Genomic DNA, 17,588 nt, shown 5'->3' with positions numbered 1-17,588 from the left:
TTACAAATCCAATGGTTGGATTTTTAATGATCTCTTTTCTAAAATTCTTCCAGGCTATCAGAAGGCTTGCAAATATTAATAATCTTATTAGTAAAATTACATTTTTGATGTAAATCATCTAAAATCTATAGGGACTAGTGTACATGTAATGGTGCATCTATGGAAAAAAAATCGGATCACTCTAAGTATGGAAATATCAATTTTTAATCATTTCATCATATTTTTTTATTTAGATTAATTAGACTATTTTGTATTAATTTAAATTATATTGGGTTAATTTCAATGCATGTGTATTTTCTATTAGTTTTTGATCTCTTTTGAAGTACCTTGCCCCCCTAAATTTTCTCTCCAAGCATTGTCTCAGCCCAACTTAAACTGGAAAAAACTGGACATCTTGATCTTGCAACAACCCTACATTCCCACTTCATCTGGGGGATGTCTAATGAATGTAACTTCCTAGGCATTTTTACTCTCTTGGCTTTGACTTTCTGACATATCAGGCATTGACGTACATGATTAAGTACATCCTTTTTTAGTCCAGGCCAAAAGAAGCTTTTCTTTACAGACATGTAGGTCTTGAGATGAAACCTAGATGTCTTGCTATAGGGCTATCATGGGCTTCATTTAGAATTTGACTCTTAGTTCTCTCATCATTGGGAATGCACAGCCTGCTATTATAATACATAATTCTTTCATCCATGCTGTACCCTTGAACTCGGTTCAACTCTTGAGGAGTTTTGCTTTCCTGCATAAGTAGGGTAGCAATAGGGACAAAGAATCTATCCTGTATGATCTTCTCTCTTGCTTCATTACTCAATAGATTTGACACCACTGTGATTGCAAGCAAGGAGGCTTTTCTCTGCTGAGGGCATCTGCTACCACATTTTCTTTGCCTGGGCGGTACTTGATTTTAAAATCAAATTCCTGTACGGTCAGCATCCACCTTCTTTGGCACATGTTAAGATCCTTCTGAGTGAAGATTCACTTTAAGCTCTCACGATATGTCATCAAAGTGAATCTTTGACCCAGTAGGTAATGTCTCCACAACTTCAGGGCATAGACTACTGAAAGTAGCTCTAGGTCGTGGACAGCATAATTTCTCTCATGCGTTCTGAGTTTTTGGTATTCATAGGCCACTGCATGACCTTTGTGCACGAGCGCATCTCCCAGGGCAAAACCACTGGCATCAGTTACTACCTCAAAGGGTAGAGAGAAATTTGGTAGCTTTAGACTAGGATTGGTTACCAAGGCGGTCTTCAGCTTATCAAAAGCGCTCTGACACCTGGCAAACCATTGAAACGGGGTATTCTTCTTGAGGAGAAGATTAGTCAAGGAGGAGGCTGTGAGAGCATACTTAGGTATAAAAATTCTATACCAACCAGTTAATCCCAAGAATCCCCTGACTTCTTTCACTGTCCTTGGTTCACGCCAGTCTATGAGACTGCTTGGAATTTTGCAGAATCTAGAGAAATTCCATCTTTGGATACCAGAAAGCCCAAGAATTCAACATGGTCGACAGAGAAAGTGCATTTGATTTTTTTTGCAAAGAGTTGGCGCTTCCTTATAATCTCAAGAACTTTACAGATGTGAGCTTCATGGTCAACTGCATTCTTTGAGTAAATCAGAATATCATCAAAGAAAACAAGAACAAAATCATCCAAGTATTATTTGAGAATGTCCTGCATTAGGCGATTGAATGTAGCTAGGGCATTTGTCAATCCAAATGGCATGACAATAAATTCATAGTGCCCATAGCGAGTATTGATGGTTGTCTTTGGTATATCTTGATCATTAATCTTGATCTGGTAATACCCTGATTTGAGATCTATCTTTGTGAAGATGTGGGCTCCATTTAGCCCGTCCAGAAGCTCATCAATTCTGGGGATAGGATACTTATTCTTAAATGTCAGTTGATTCAGACCTTTGTAATCCACACAGAGTCTTAACATTCCATCCTTCTTTTTCTGAAAGAGAACTGGCGCTCCCCCCATGGTGAAACAGTGGGTCTTACAAACCCTTGTTCTAACAGCTGCCGAAGCTGTTCCTTGAGTTCAATGGCTTCAGGGAAGACTGGCATTTTTTATGTGCGTTTGGGCTATTGGCTGAGCTCTGAGGGTCAATTCTATCTCGTGATCTACTTCCCGAATCGGAGGCATCTCAGTTAGCTCTGCTGGGAATAAATCATCATACTCACTTAACCATTCTGGTTCTTTATCCTTTAAGTTTGTGTCTATCGGATTCATTTTGACAACATAAATGAGCTGCTTATTTCTAAGTCCTTTTAGTAACCTAGAAGCTTTTACTGATTGCAGATATGGGGATCTGGAAATTCCCGTTCCTTGAACTTTGTTTTCGTGAGGTCACGGAAGGAAATGGTTCCATTGTGACAGTGAATGTCAGCTTAATTTTTGTGGAGCCAATCCATTCCAAGGATTCCGTCAAAAACTCCCAAAGGTAAGACTCTGAACTGGCAGTCAGTTACATTCCCATCTAGATTAAACTGAATACGATCTGTCTCATGGTGAGTGAAAAGAATCTTCTTACTTGCCAATTCAACTTGCATAGGTTTCTGTGATTTTTGTTCTAAGACTAGCTTACGCAAGCATCCTGGGGAAATAAATGAATGAGTACTGCCTGAATCAATCAAAAGCTTAAATGGCTTACCCTTATACTCTGCTGGAGCATGGATGACAGAGAATTGATGAATTGGTCCTTGGTTTTCAACCCCGGCACAAATTTAACCTCTTTCCTCTTCCACTTCTTCTGCTATCGTAACTGCTCCGGCTGCTACAGATTGGGGCGAAACTCTTTCTCTTTGGTTACCCTAGTTCTGGGAGGGAGTTTTGAGATTACTTTGAATAGAGGTAGATGGTTGAGTTGGAGTCCGAGTTGGAGTCCTCCTGGGATTGCCCTGATTTTGGTGAGACGGACTGATACAAAGGGGCTGGTCTCTGCACTCTGGGTCCTTAACTTCCCTATTCTCTTGACATGGCAGGAGTCGGGCAGTCTTTAAACTGGTGACTGAAACCCTGACACCCAAAACACTTGTTTTCATTTCTAAGCTCATCCCTCTGAATCCTTGAAAGAGGTGGGGCTCTTGAGAAGGTGTTCTGAGGGAAGGGTCTTCCTTCACTTCTGAATTTCCCAACATCTTGAGTCTGATTAGGGCCTTGCTGCCTCTTTGGGGGTGGAAAGTTTCAAGCACTTTCGGGGGTTTGGAACCTTTTAAAGTTTGAGGATACAGGCTTCGGCGGCGGGACCTTAACAACAAATGCTTTGGCAAAGTCCTTTGCCATTCTGACGGCTTTTGCCATTGAGACTGGTTTGGCATTTTTCACTAAAGTGTCCAATGGCTCGTTCATCCCTTGAATGAATCTAGCAATCACCTGCTCTTCATCCAAAAACGGAGAATATTTGAGGAGAAGGGCAAATGCCTCATGGTATTCTTCAATCGTCCGGCTATCCTCCTTCAGTTCCAAGAACTCATTCATTTTGGTTTCCAGGAAGCCCGGAGGACAGAACCTCTTCCTCAGGTAAGCTTTAAGATCTGACCAAGTCTGGGTATTTTAGTCAAGATGGTTTGTCTTGCAATACTTCCTTCATGCGACCCTGGCCGTTTCCACAATTTTCAATCTTGGAAGAGCCATCTTGCTCTTCTCGTTATAACCGGTTACATCAAAATACTCTTCCATTGCCTCGATCCATTTTTCCACTGCTTCTCCTAACTGTTCCCCTTCACCCTTGTAGGGACCAAGTTGGGATCGGTGCAAGGCTTTACGAACATTCGGATCTAACTCTTCATCATCGGTAAGAGGATCCGGCTGCCTACCATGGGCCGTGCGCCTCATGATTCTGACAAAATGATATTTTTGTCAACTTAACTTTGTCATCAGATTTATGACTATTTAATTTTTGAGATTTATCAAATAAATATTCCATGATAATTCTTGAAAACAAGATTCACTCTAATAATTTTATTAACAATATTCACAACCACGAAAACAATTTGGAATCTTTTGCAAATTATCATTTAATATCAAAAGCTTTTGATATATACATAGAGCGTCTTGGCTCCAAATATCATTGCCTCAATTGCATACGCATAAAAAGGCGATACTGCGATGGAGACATGCTATGATATACACAATTCATCACTGATAATGGTGCTATAATTCTTCTCCTAGGAATAAAGCAGCTAAGAAGTCTAAAAATACGGTAAGAATTTTTAAAATTTCGGGGTGAGCGATTATAGAGTTATACATAATGAACAACTCATAGCCTTATTAAGATCATGGCTAGCGAGATATTCTGTCTAAGTCTCTGTAGTTGATTGGTATTGACGCGAATACTTCGCCCTCCAAAGAACCACATATGCTAACATCACTCTACTAGATCAGGAAAGTATAGATCCTCAAAGTGACGAGCAAGTCTCACTCTGCTTGTTAGGTTGTAGCGGAGTTGATGAGATTTTCGAAGGCAAAGGCGATCATATCCTAACTTTGGGAGAGTCCAAGAATGCTAGACAGATTTGGGGTATCCATCTAAAAATCCACTTCAATTTATGAGTTTTCAATTTATGAAGTTCATTTTAAACATAATCTTAACAAGTGAAAACATTATTTCCCAGATTAACTTTAAAATTTTAGGTAATTTTTGCTGCTATTTCATAAGTTTACAAAACAGCGCTCTGAAACCAGTTGTGAGACCCCTCTGCCCCCTCCGTGCACCGGATTCCCGGTTGCTAGCACAACGGAAGTAGCTTCCTCTTGCGTAGGGCAAGGTTTCCCACTCGAGGCCTTGCCCTCCAATGTCCGGACACGAGAGTAATCTAGTGCTCATTCTGAAACCGAAACCGAGAAAATTTCCCATGCCTGAAAAACGGGGACGATTCCACCTTTTTTATTTTCTTAACGAATTGTTTAATGGGGTCAAGAGACTAAACTATCCTTCACCTGATTAAACCAGATAGAAAGAAAACTATCACTAACTTAGTTTGAAAAAATCAATGCTTTTTTCCTAATTGAAATTAGGCAGAGCCATTGATGTAATCATTTGAGGAAATCAAGGCTTTTTTCCTATCCGAAGTAACGCATAGCCATTGATCTACTCATTTGAGAAATTCTTCAAGTTTCTATTTAACTACTCGAATTCTAAGCGTATTTCTATTAGTTCAATTTAATTATTAAAAATCCACTGATTCCAGCCTAACCCCATCCGGCCCATGGGTTTAGCCACTACCCAACCACTCAAATCGATAGAACGAGACAATTACTCACCCACCCGTAGTTGAATGCCTTAACTTTTGCTTTCGAATACAGATACGCACACAGTCCTCTTTAAAACTTTAACATATAAAATAATCCATTGACAAACAGTTATTGGTTAGAGATGTCATAACTTAAAAATTCCATCCAGTCCCTTGTTTCTCAAAAAATAGTATCACTCTAGACTCTCCGTTTGAGACCAACTGGTCATCAACGAGATCCAGTAACAGAATACAAATAATCATTTTGTCCATCATACATATCTTCTAGTATCACTCTCGACTCTCCATTGAGACCAACTAGTCAACAACGAGATCCAGTAACAGATTACAATAATCATTTCGTCCATCATACATATCTTCCTTGATATACGCATGGGTGTCATAGCCACCGCGAGCCCGTGCATCGCCTGGTCAGAACCCTCTAGGATCCTCCTTAGGTGTCCTGGCACTTCACTCAGGGATCGCTTCGTCAGCCCTCGCCCATCATACTGGAAGCACACCATTTTTCAACCACTCTGAGGTTGGTCAGGACCTGGGCAGGCCTTGTCGCGTGAGCCGTCCTTTGAACACTCCCCCCGTCAGCATCTATTACAACCGAACTTCCCTAAGAAAAACATATACCAAATACTCCCTCCATCATTCTGGCGTAAGACAGTCCTTTAAGAAAACAAGGTTTCTATGCAAGTTTTCAGTTTGATTTTCTTTTGAATGCAAGGAGTATTTCTTGAATCAGTATCCCCAAAACTTCTTGATCGGCATTCTGAATTTCATACCAGAATTTCTCGATTTCTATAACCTTGATCCACAGATCAATTCAAAGGGTCTCAAACTTAGTTTCAAAGTTGGCAGGAGTTTTGAGTGTATTTTTCTAAACTGGTCACACCTTTTTTCCTCAAAACTGACGAAAGAGTTTGGTCTTAGTCATAGTTCGGATTCAAGGTTCGAGTGGGATAAGATTTTTCCTGAACTATCTTTCTCGGTTTGATAATTCAGTTACTATTTTACTAAATTTCTTTCTTTGAATATTCACTTACTGATTTCTAAATTAGTTACGAATTCCAATGAGGAATAAATTAATCATTTATCTAAATATTTTGATCTCGATAGATTTCTTGAATTTTCTTTTTACCATCCGTTTGAATATAAAAGGATAGAAATTTCTCTCTTAGAGTATTTAATTATTCATTTATCAATTACTCATAGAATTTGAACATAGAATTTAAGGGAACCCTAATTTTGATATAAAAATTCTTTATGCATAAAAATCAACTTCAATGAGAATAACACTTTTATTTAAAAAACTCCTTTTATGCATCTATTTATGCATAAAATCAAATTTAATAGAAATAACACTTTTAAAATAAAAAGAATTTATTTATGCATCTATTTATGCATAAAAATTAATTTTTATAAGAATAACGTTTTCATAATATAAAAAATTCCTTTATGCATAAAAAACAATTTTAATAAGAATAACACTTTTGTAATAAAAAAATTTCTTTATGCATAAAAATCTAGTTTAATAAGAATAACACTTTTATAATAAAAAAATTTTCTTTATGCATCTTTCTATGCATAGAAATCAATTTTAATAAGAATAACACTTTTATAATTAAAAAATTTCTTTATGCATCTTTCTATGCATAGAAATAAATTTTAATAAGAATAACACTTTTATAATTAAAAAAATTCCTTTATGCATCTTTCTATGCATAGAAATTAATTTTAATAAGAATAACACTTTTATAATTAAAAAAAATCCTTTATGCATCTTTCTATGCATAGAAATCAATTTTAATAAGAATAACACTTTTATAATTAAAAAAAATCTTTTATGCATATTTCTATGCAAGAAAATCAATTTTAATAAGAATAACACTTTTATCATAATAAAAAAATCCTTTATGCATCTTTCTATGCATAGAAAATAATTTTAATAGGAATAACACTTAAAAAAAAAAGAATTTATTTATGCATCTTTCTATGCATAGAAATCAAATTTAATAATTAATATCAGTGATATCGATGCATATTCATAGGTGAATATATACATGGAGTAATTAGAATATTTCTTTTAGATGCAAAAATAGTGGGAACTACTCTTTTGGAATAAGATAAAAACAAACTTTCTTTTTCATAAAATTTTGAAAAATTTTGCCATCCTCCTTTCTATGACTGACCATTTCTCATTTTTATCTATCGTTAACTTAATTAATCCAATTTAGAATTATAGAACTCTAATCTACACATTTTTCTAAAATTCAAGAGAGTAAACAATAAGAAGAGTTTAATTAATCACTTAGTTAATCTTTCTAGGATTAAGAAAGGTTGGAATGTAAAGAAGAGAAGGGTTGGCCTTTTAATCAAAGGCATGGCATTTGAATTTAATTCAATCATTTACAAAACATAAAAATCAAGAAAACCGTAGATTTTTCATTAAAATTCAAAAACAAGATAAGAAAATTAGCTTACATGGAGCTTGTAAGCTCTCCTTTGGCTTGAGGGATTGAGGGTTCTACTATTGTTTGAAGCAATAGTGGCCACCAATTCACTTTGGAGAGGATTAGGCCAAAAACAATTGAATTATTAAGAAATTCAATTAGATGGCTCAGGATAGGAGTAGAGTAACAGTGCATAAACACCATTAAGCTTTTACAAAGGGGGAGGCTTCTATTTATAGGAAAAAGTGAGCCTCTAACCAAGCAAACTGATTCTAGAATTTTCTAGATCAGTTTGGTCAATTTTTGACCATTTTGGGTCAGTTCAGCTTACTTTTTGGATCTAGTTTTGAAACGGGAGAGAGGAGAGATGAAAATATCTCATTTTATTGATTAAAAATTGGGAGTAATGATGAGAAAAAGGATCCTACTTCATGAGGGGAGATCCCCACTCTAAGGTGTCAAAATTCAGTTTTTTAATTCTTTTCTTTGGTCCTTAGTCCACTATTCATCTTATGTGAGCATTTACTCATTTTTGGGGGGTTTTTCTTTTATTCTTCAGTTTATCTCCTCCCTACATTTGGATTAATCTTATTGGTCCTCCATAGGAACCTTAATTGGACCATAATCCAAAATTTTCAGAAAATCTTGACCCTTAGGCTATGGTCTTTTGTGCACATTTTAATTTATTTCTAATGCACCTTAGGAATTTATTTTTAAACTTCTGTTTTGGGGGAATTTATTTTAATAAGAAGGGATATTTTTCCATCCAAAGATATCTAAAACTGAATTATCTCTCTCTAGAATATTTTCTCTCTCTAGGTAAAAACAGGTAAAAACAAGATCTTTTATTATTCTGAAAAGGGGATTGATTACAAGGGAAGAAACTGGACATCTTGAGGGACTGGGGAGGAATCTTATAGAATATCTTGGCAAAAAGATGTATTGGGCATACCCAACTAAGACCCATAGATTGAGAGGGCTTTGCAAACTTTAGAGACCCTTGTATATCACAAACCATTTTTGATTTCATGACCATTACAGTCCAAGCATCTTGAATTGGCCATTCTACAGAAGATAGGGGTGGAGATGTGATTATTTGTAGCTTACCAAACCCACCATCATGCTTTGATACGAGATAGAAGTTCCAGTAAAAGAAGACCTTTTCCTTAAGAAGTTCTGCACTTGTTTTACAACAAAACATTGCCTCACCAATGTCTGCATGCAATGCTTGAAATGTTCCGATAAGGCTTTCCAAAGGCTGCTCCTCTACCATGTTTGAAGGAAAAATATCTGCAAATAAGAAATAAGTTCACTTAGATTGAAACATCTTTGTCATAAATCTCACATGCCCCTTTCTGCCCGTGATACTTACAATTGCATGGAAATCGAGTTTGTTGTTGGTGAAGATGGATATCTCGTGCTATGTAAACATGTTGTACCATGGCCACTAGTTTTCCATTTCTTACCTTCTTGAAGCCTTGTAAACGACCTTTCCAATGGTGCTCCAATACATTTCGTCGTTGAACTCGGTGACGCCCAATTATAGCAGGCTATAGATAAACCCAAGCACTCTTATGAAATGCCTCTCCCACCCAAGCACCATCATCGTCCTTGTTGTGCAAGAATATCTCCTCAATCTCGTCTTTTGGTCTTCTTGGTGCGGCCATATCTTCTTGGAAGCTAGAGTAGAAAGGTTAGAACACCATATTGGGGAATATGGGAATTTCTCATAAGTTTGGGACATGTGGTCAAAACTTTGGATTTTCCATAACTTGAACACCATTTGTCCAAATTGTGCACTATAAAGCTCAATAGATCCCATTTTCCAAGCGCTTTCTAATGATAGGTCACATGATAGGGTTTTGAAAAACTTATAGACATGTTTACCAAGTCCCACCTTTTTAGTATTACAAAAATGGGACTTGGGAGATTCCCAAACTCACGAATATGGTGTTTTAGGGTTAGAGTAAAAAGGAAAGAGATCAAAGATGATGTGCAACTAGGGTTTTATGGGAGCTTTGAAGATGAAAGAGATGGAGCTCCGAGAAGGGAGGGAGATTAAGATGAAGGAGAAAGTTTAGGGTTTCGAGCTTTGATGGTTTCATTAGGGTTGGGCAAATGAGATAGAGATGAAAGAGAAAGGGAAAGCAGACTTGAAAATGAAATTTATGACTACAATGAAATTTGAGATGGGTTTTTGGGGGATCTCAAAAATTTCAAAATTTTAAGGATTTTTTGAGGAACGAAAATGGTGGGACCATACCTACCCTAAACTCCCTACTTTTTTAAAGGGACAAGTATAATTATTAGTACTGAAAACCTAGTCCCCCTCCCTATAGCCTAGTCTCCCTCCCTATATTCAAAGGAGACCAAATGTGCACAATCCTCTATTCCTATTGGTCCGTTGCTAATTACTTTCATTGTAAAAGGCCCAAAATATGTTCACATGTCCCTAATTTTTTCTCCTTCATTAAATAAACCCACACTTTCCTAGTGTGGTCATCAATGAATTTGTTACAGTGTTGGTTGGTTCCCATACATCTGAATGTATGACATCCAATGGCCTTGTACTGACATTCTTTTCATCTGGGAAAGCATGTTTGGCATGCTTACCAAGTTGGCATGCTTCACATACCTTATGCATACCCTCAACCTTAAACTTTGGCAAACCTACAACAATAATATTTTGGGCCTGCATAGACTTTAGTCACTATACATTCTTATGACCAGTGCACTTTTGCCATAGATCAATATCTGCAATGACACATGTTCCATGCGCAAACATGTCTGCCTTTATCTCTCAAGCATGTTCACATCTAAAGTAAACATCATGCCATTTCTGTTACCCTTTGCAACCAAGCGACACTTATTTTTGAAGTCTTCCATAAAACATCCTTGAGGATTAAACCTCACGTGTAGACCCTACTCAGCCATCTGCCTAATAGAAACCAGGTTCTTTTTGTAATATTTAGAACATGAAGTGCATCAGCCAAACACTTCATTTTGCCATCCTGCATAGACAATGGCACTTTACCAACATGCACAATGGGATGCACAATATCATCACCTGTTTCTACATAACGTGGTTTTTCCACTTTCTACATATCTCTAAACCACTCAGCATGACTGGTCATGTGGTTAGAGGCACTTTACCAACATGCACAATGGGATGCACAATATCATCACCTGCTTCTACATAACGTGGTTTTTTCACTTTCTACATATCTCTAAACCACTCAGCATGACTGGTCATGTGGTTAGAGGCACCAGAATCCACATACCATATATCTTGATATCCTGACACATGCCCTGTTATGGAACTAAGCATGTGCTGCATCACAAACAGTCGCTCACTTCTGTCAATCACCTCCATGTTTGCTAGATGATGCATAGTTGCCTTGCTATAACTTTCCACTTTTAATGTCATTCTGCTTTTTGTAGCAGTCCTTTGCCATGTGTCTTGGTTTGCCACAGTAATAGCACTCTATGATATTTGCATTTTGATCTCTTTGCCAACCACCTCGGCCTCTTTGGCTCCCCCTGCCTCTAGACTGGCCTCTTCCACCTATGTATAATTGCTGCTTGTGAATCATTGGACTATTGTTGTCCAGAATTCTGATTTCCTTGTCGGCCACCACCTTGGCCTCGACCACGACCTCTACCTCTACCTCTAGCTGAATTAGAGTAGAAGGCCTGTTTCGATGTGTTCATACTTTGTGAAGAAGAATCCTCACCTAAAGCCTTTTCTTCTATGATCAGCATAAATATCAAGTCCCGAAAGTTGGGAATATTCTCTCTAACTGCAATGGAGGTCTTGAATGGCTTGTAATCTTTGCCAAGCCCATTTAGAGACAGACACTCACCAAATCATCATCCTCCATTGATACATTGATAGACCTAAGGGATTCAACAATGCCCTTGATCTTGAAAGCATATTCATTAATGGACATGCTTTTCTTTTTCACAGTATGTAACTCTTGGTTTAACTTCAACTTCCTTGCCTTTATGTTAGTCTGGAACATCTAAACCCGATTTTGCCATGCAATTGCTGGACTGTTTGCATCTTGTATATGTCCTATCATAGTGTATGTGACACTAATTGAAAGCCAGTACATCACTTTTCTTGCACCTTGATTCCAATCCTTCAATGTCATTATATGTGCAGGAGTGACATTCTCCTCGGATAACTCTGGAGGCTCATTATCTCCTTCTACAAGGACAAGGCAATTCTAAAAGCAATGCCAACCGGAGAGTTTTCATCTTCAAGGGAAATGGGTGGAAATGCCTATCAAAGGCCTTTATCAATTGCGAGTCAAGACAAAGGACAATATGCCTTTGAAGACATAAGGGACTATAGAACATTATGGTGGTAATTTTCAAAGTCAAAATGTCACAGATGCAAAAGAAAGATTTAGGTTTTCCATGATGTATGGGTTTATACATATAAGGTTTTTGAAGCCAATGAAAGTGCAAGATTTTATTCAGTATATGGTGTATACTCAAGTGGGTAGTCTATGGTTCAAAAGAGGAGAGCCATTTGCACAAAGTGTGTTTGCATTTGATGTTGTGAAAGAGGCATTTGCACAAAGTGTGTTTGCATTTGATGTTGTGAAAGAGTCACTTGCATGGCACTCGAGGATTGAATTCATAATTAGGATATGTCTATTTTCATGCATTTTCTTGTGGTGAGCTTGACAAAGTGAAGAAAGTGATTTATCATTTCAAGGGAAGAGCTAGATCTTTGTGGTTAAAGGGAATTCCCAAATATGGTTGGGATTGGCCAAATTTGGCATATGATGTGAAACATTTTTTGAACACCTAAGAGCAAAATTACTTTAGAGATCGATGAATGATATTTTCACATGAGGACTCTCTATCTAGTTATATGGAGAGATATTAGTACTTTCCTTTTTCATCCCTCACATCAAAGAGAAGGAAAGCATAGATGATTTCATGAAAGTATCTCAAAGTATTGTAAAGCTTTATGAGGACATTAGTCATGATGTGCTCCTTCTTGGTTAATGTCCATGGTGCCTTTATTAGGACCATGTTACCACTCTCCGTTTCTATTGGCCATACACTACGAGGATGTCCAATGTTTTGTAAATCATCCCTTTCACCCTTTGTATCTCTTTTACCAATTAAATGGTCTAAAATATGTTTTTTCACAGTCTTGAATATATGCATGGGATCGAAGAGATGATTAATCTTCATGTCACACCAATATAAAAGTCGAAATAAGATTGAGTGTCTAGACATCCCATTGGGTGGTGGATTGGGGGTGCTTCTCCATGCCTCAAACCAATGTCTACCTCTCAGCACAAGTGGTGAGACATCATGTGGAACATACTTGGGATGTGAATGAGGGAGAAATCGATGATGTTTTCCATCTACCACCTTCTTAAGTGTAGAGGGTCTTTCCAAAACAAGTGATGGTCCACAAATCAGACATGCATGACGTCCAGAGGTTGCCAAACCTATTTTAAAATTGAGATGATTGACATGTATATATATAAACTTAAAGTTGAAATGTTAAAACTTAAAGTTACCTTGTTCAAGTATGTACCTGAGCACTCTGAGAGCTTGAGATAGTCATGCATCATCCAAAACAAAACTCCTTTTACCTCCGCCTTATGCCTATTTATTGGCCTTGAAACATCAAGCACTTTGATACCTTGCCATAGTGTCTCAAGCTCCTCAATCAAAGGCTCGAGGTACACATTGCATGTTTGCCCCACCTTCTAGTACAAGGAGAGCAAGCACGATATAACCTTTCTTGATTGCCACCCATGGAGAGAGGTTAAACTTCACCAATACAATAGGCCAAGTAGACCATGATGTGGACTTGAAGCCAAATGGAGTAACACCACGACGTAAGTGACAGGGCACATCTCTTTAAACTCTAGCCATTGATGCTACACATGTTGCCATGTTGGTGAATCAGCTCTATGATCCTCATGATGCCATTGTGAGTAGCATGCCATGTCATAAGTTTTGTAATCAACATCTCTTCAATGTGAGGAATGATAGGGAAGTGTCTGAACACCTTCTGGGGAACTTTGTCTCCTTGCAAATCATCCCTATAGTGGCTCTCGCCACATGTAGACATTATGTTGCATCTTTATTAACTGCTCTAAATAGCATGCAATCATTGGGACATGCATGTATTTTTGTGTAATCCCCATACCTAGGATAGAGAGTTTTTCACGACACCCATCTCGTGAGTTTAAAAATAGATTTTAAGGGGGAAGAATCTTCTTGATAAGCCTGTGCAACATAAAATAATAAAGCATATGTCAAAATATTAGAGAGTATATCAAACATGAAACATTTTCTATTTAAGATAATATAATGAGGTGGTCTTACTGAAGAAGACTTGCGACACTTGCATCACTCCATCCATAAGTTTTTTGCAAGTTTAATAGCTCCAAGTTTTCTTGCAATGTGGAGTACAAACATCCCTCGTACAAAGGGGTTCTTGCCTCTCTATACAAGGTTTGCTCCTCTTGTGACATTAGAGGTTGCTCACTATCATCTATGACCTCTCGTGCAAAGAGGTCATTCACCATGTCATTTATGATGAGATTCTTTTCCTCCTTATGTAAAAATGGTGGAGTCACCTCATTCATTGGTTGACGAAGATGAGTCTCATCCATGCTTTCCATATGAACCCTTCCCACCTTTTGCACTCTACCCAACGTCACCAAATGGTATGGCATGTTACCTAGCACTCTCCTATGGTTCTCCTCCATGTCATCATCTGCACTTGGTTATGCCAATGCCTCATGAAGATCATACTTTCGGACATGCTCAATTGTTATACGACATTGTCATATATATTAGCCCTTGCAAACGATCACACACACACAACGAATGTTTTCTCTCAACCATGCCCCGGAGCCAACTTTCGGCCCTTGATGATCACTCTTAAACATCTGAAACCCTTGCAAACGATCACAACGAATGTTTTCTCTCAACCATGCCCCGGAGCCAACTTTCGGCCCTTGATGATCACTCTTAAACATCTGAAACCTAGTGAAAATGGATTTAGGATTAATACAAAACACTTGAGCTATCTAAAAGTTATGCTAGAAAATTGCCTAGGATTTCGCTGCTACACAACAACTATAGCAGTGTTATTTCTCTGTTCAGAAAAGCAAAATATCATTGTCCAACAACAAAGTTAGCAGAGAAATTTTGCTATTGGACAGCGACCTGGACACTAGGACTCCCGCCTGAATTGCCACTGTGACGAGAGTCATTCTTTCTATCTACTTTGACTAGGATGCACATGTGGAGAGGATGCCTGCACAACAACTATTCCTCCCACCACACCTCTTCCCTCAAGCCTATTTCATCAAGCCTCTCTTCCTCTCTAGAGTAAGTTCCCCTTTCCTTTCTTGCTTTCTCCCAAGCTTTCATGGAAAGCTTCTACATAGCTCTATGTGAGATTTTATTTTCCTTCCCCTCTCTTTCCTCTCCCTTGCCCTAACCCTAGCCGCATGCATAGAGCTCTAATAGAGATCTTTGATGGAGAGCTCTCTATCAAAGCTATCTATTAATAATTATATGCATAGAGCTAGGGTTGGGGAAACATAAACCAATTTCTTTCAATCACTTATGCATTAAGAGTAGGGTTTAGAGTACTCACCTCTTTTTCCTCTTCTTCTCCTTTCTTGTTGCTAGTATGTTAAACTGAAATGACTTATGTTTCTTTTTTGTAGGTTTATTCAAGTGAACAACTAACAAGGGTTTAGGCCAATCCTCTCATATAACTTCTCAAAGAAGAGGTGAGCCCTCTTTTTTGTTTCTTTGTTTATGCTTCTTCTCCTTGTGTTTTTGCACCTTTGGGTGTCGGGTATTAGGGTTAGGTCAATAGGTTTATGCATAAGCCCTATGATTTTTATACATCACCAAGAAGCAATATGTGGAGAAGTTCTTGTATGTATTTTACACTCGTGACATATGTGTTTGAGTATGATGGGCTTGGGATGTATGGGTCTAGTGTGTTTCACAATTGATTATTTAAGCTTCTTACTCTAGTATTGGTCTCATGTGGACATTTGAGTTTTTGCAAGTGAGCATCTACATAAGCATGCATGTATGGGTCATACATGAGATTGAAGTTTCATCTTATGTGCTTTTAACATGCGATTAGAAGTATAGATATGTTTTGCATTCTTTCATCATAAAGTGTATGAAAGGATGATTGATCACTTATTTCAATACAACTACTAGTAGGTGTAAGAACAATAGTTGAGTTTGTTGATTACTCTAGTGAAGTGCTAGTAATAATCAATAGTTAATGTTTTTTATGGAGTTAAGAATGCAGTACTGACACAGGATTGGAAAGTTATGGACAAGAAAATTTTTCCTACTCTCTTTATGGATTATTTCAACAAAGCTCCAACTATTGGAGAGTTCAATTGAGGACTTGTTTTTCAAGTCTTTAATTTGTGTTTAAGCAAGCAACTCATTTGAGTCATAGTCTACATGTCTCAGTGTAGTACCCTTGCTTGCATAATAAACTAGCTTTTGCACGGTTGATCAATCAATGCAATTGGGTTTTTCTCGCGTAAGTTTTAGCTCCACGTAGATGCAAAGGGATATAGAGTTTTTGGCCCTAAAGTTTAACTATTTTTATGCATATCACGTGTATGTTTGTGTTATGTTGAGTTCACATCAAATAAGTTGGTTTGTGATTTTTTATCATAAGATCCTATTGTTTCAATCATTTCCTTTGGAAATTTATGGTCGAGGGTCTTTGACAATGTTATGTGGCTAACCTATCAAGCAAACAGGTTTATTGTTAGTTAGTAACCGACTTCAATATCAAAAGTTTGTCATCATGTGCTTAGTGCGAAAATATTCCAATGAGATCTTACCTTTCTAAATAAGTTGGTTATTTAAGGGGATATTCCTTTATCATTTATTTTTAATTGAGTTCAAAAGGTGACCTAAAGATAAATGTTGATGTTTATGTATTGCACATACAAGAACTTTAAGGTTGAATTCTTTTAGTGTTTTTGTTGTGTACAAGTGTTTAAAGGTTGGTAATAACTCAAGCGTTTGATCTTGATTTATGTGAGTTGGCTCATAATGAAGTACAATTCACATCTATTATTAGGTAACTTCATTTACAAAGTTTAACCTTAATGAATGGTCACGATGCCTCAAACATAATATTTTTAGATTTGTTTAAAGGCATGACTCATCGACAAGTACCACTTTGGGTCATGAACAAAATATGTTACCAATGTTGATTCAAGATGGTAAAGATAGTTAATGCCTAGTAAAAGGGACATGTCTATCTATAAATAAAAGTCTAAATCCTCGAAAAAGAGGAAACACTATAAATTCTCATGGTGGTGACATAATAAAATGATGTATGCTTCGGCCACATAATAAAGGTATGAGTATGTGATTGTAAAATAAAGTAATGAGACGTACTTATTTGTGAAAAGAAAACTTGACCATATTAAAGAGGCACAATTATGATTGGTTATGCTTGTGGATTCTATAATAGTAGACATGGTACAGGGAACCTTATAATTGTTTCTATATATGTATAAAATTTATCAAGAAAATAAGTTGCTTGAAAAAGGTTTACCAATAAAAAGAAATGTCTATGTGGACATTATTTCACTTATTGAAGTGTAAACGAAAAAGAAGTTATTGCCTAGATCTAAATTTAAGGACATCCAACTTTTAAAAGGCAGGGTCTAGTGTTAATGACCGGTTACTCAAGGTACTTGGGAGCAACTAGGTGGAATGAGATGCCTAGGGATGTGTGCTATGCCGGTTACTCAAGGTACTTGGGAGCAGCTAGGTGGAATGAGACGCCTAGGGATGTGTGCTATGCCAACGTACAAGTAATTCAA

The sequence above is a fragment of the Cibotium barometz genome, chromosome 3 (assembly GCF_041138505.1).
Source record: "Cibotium barometz isolate CiBa-2024 chromosome 3, ASM4113850v1, whole genome shotgun sequence".
Lineage (NCBI taxonomy): Eukaryota > Viridiplantae > Streptophyta > Polypodiopsida > Cyatheales > Cibotiaceae > Cibotium > Cibotium barometz.
This window is presented reverse-complemented; position numbering follows the sequence as displayed.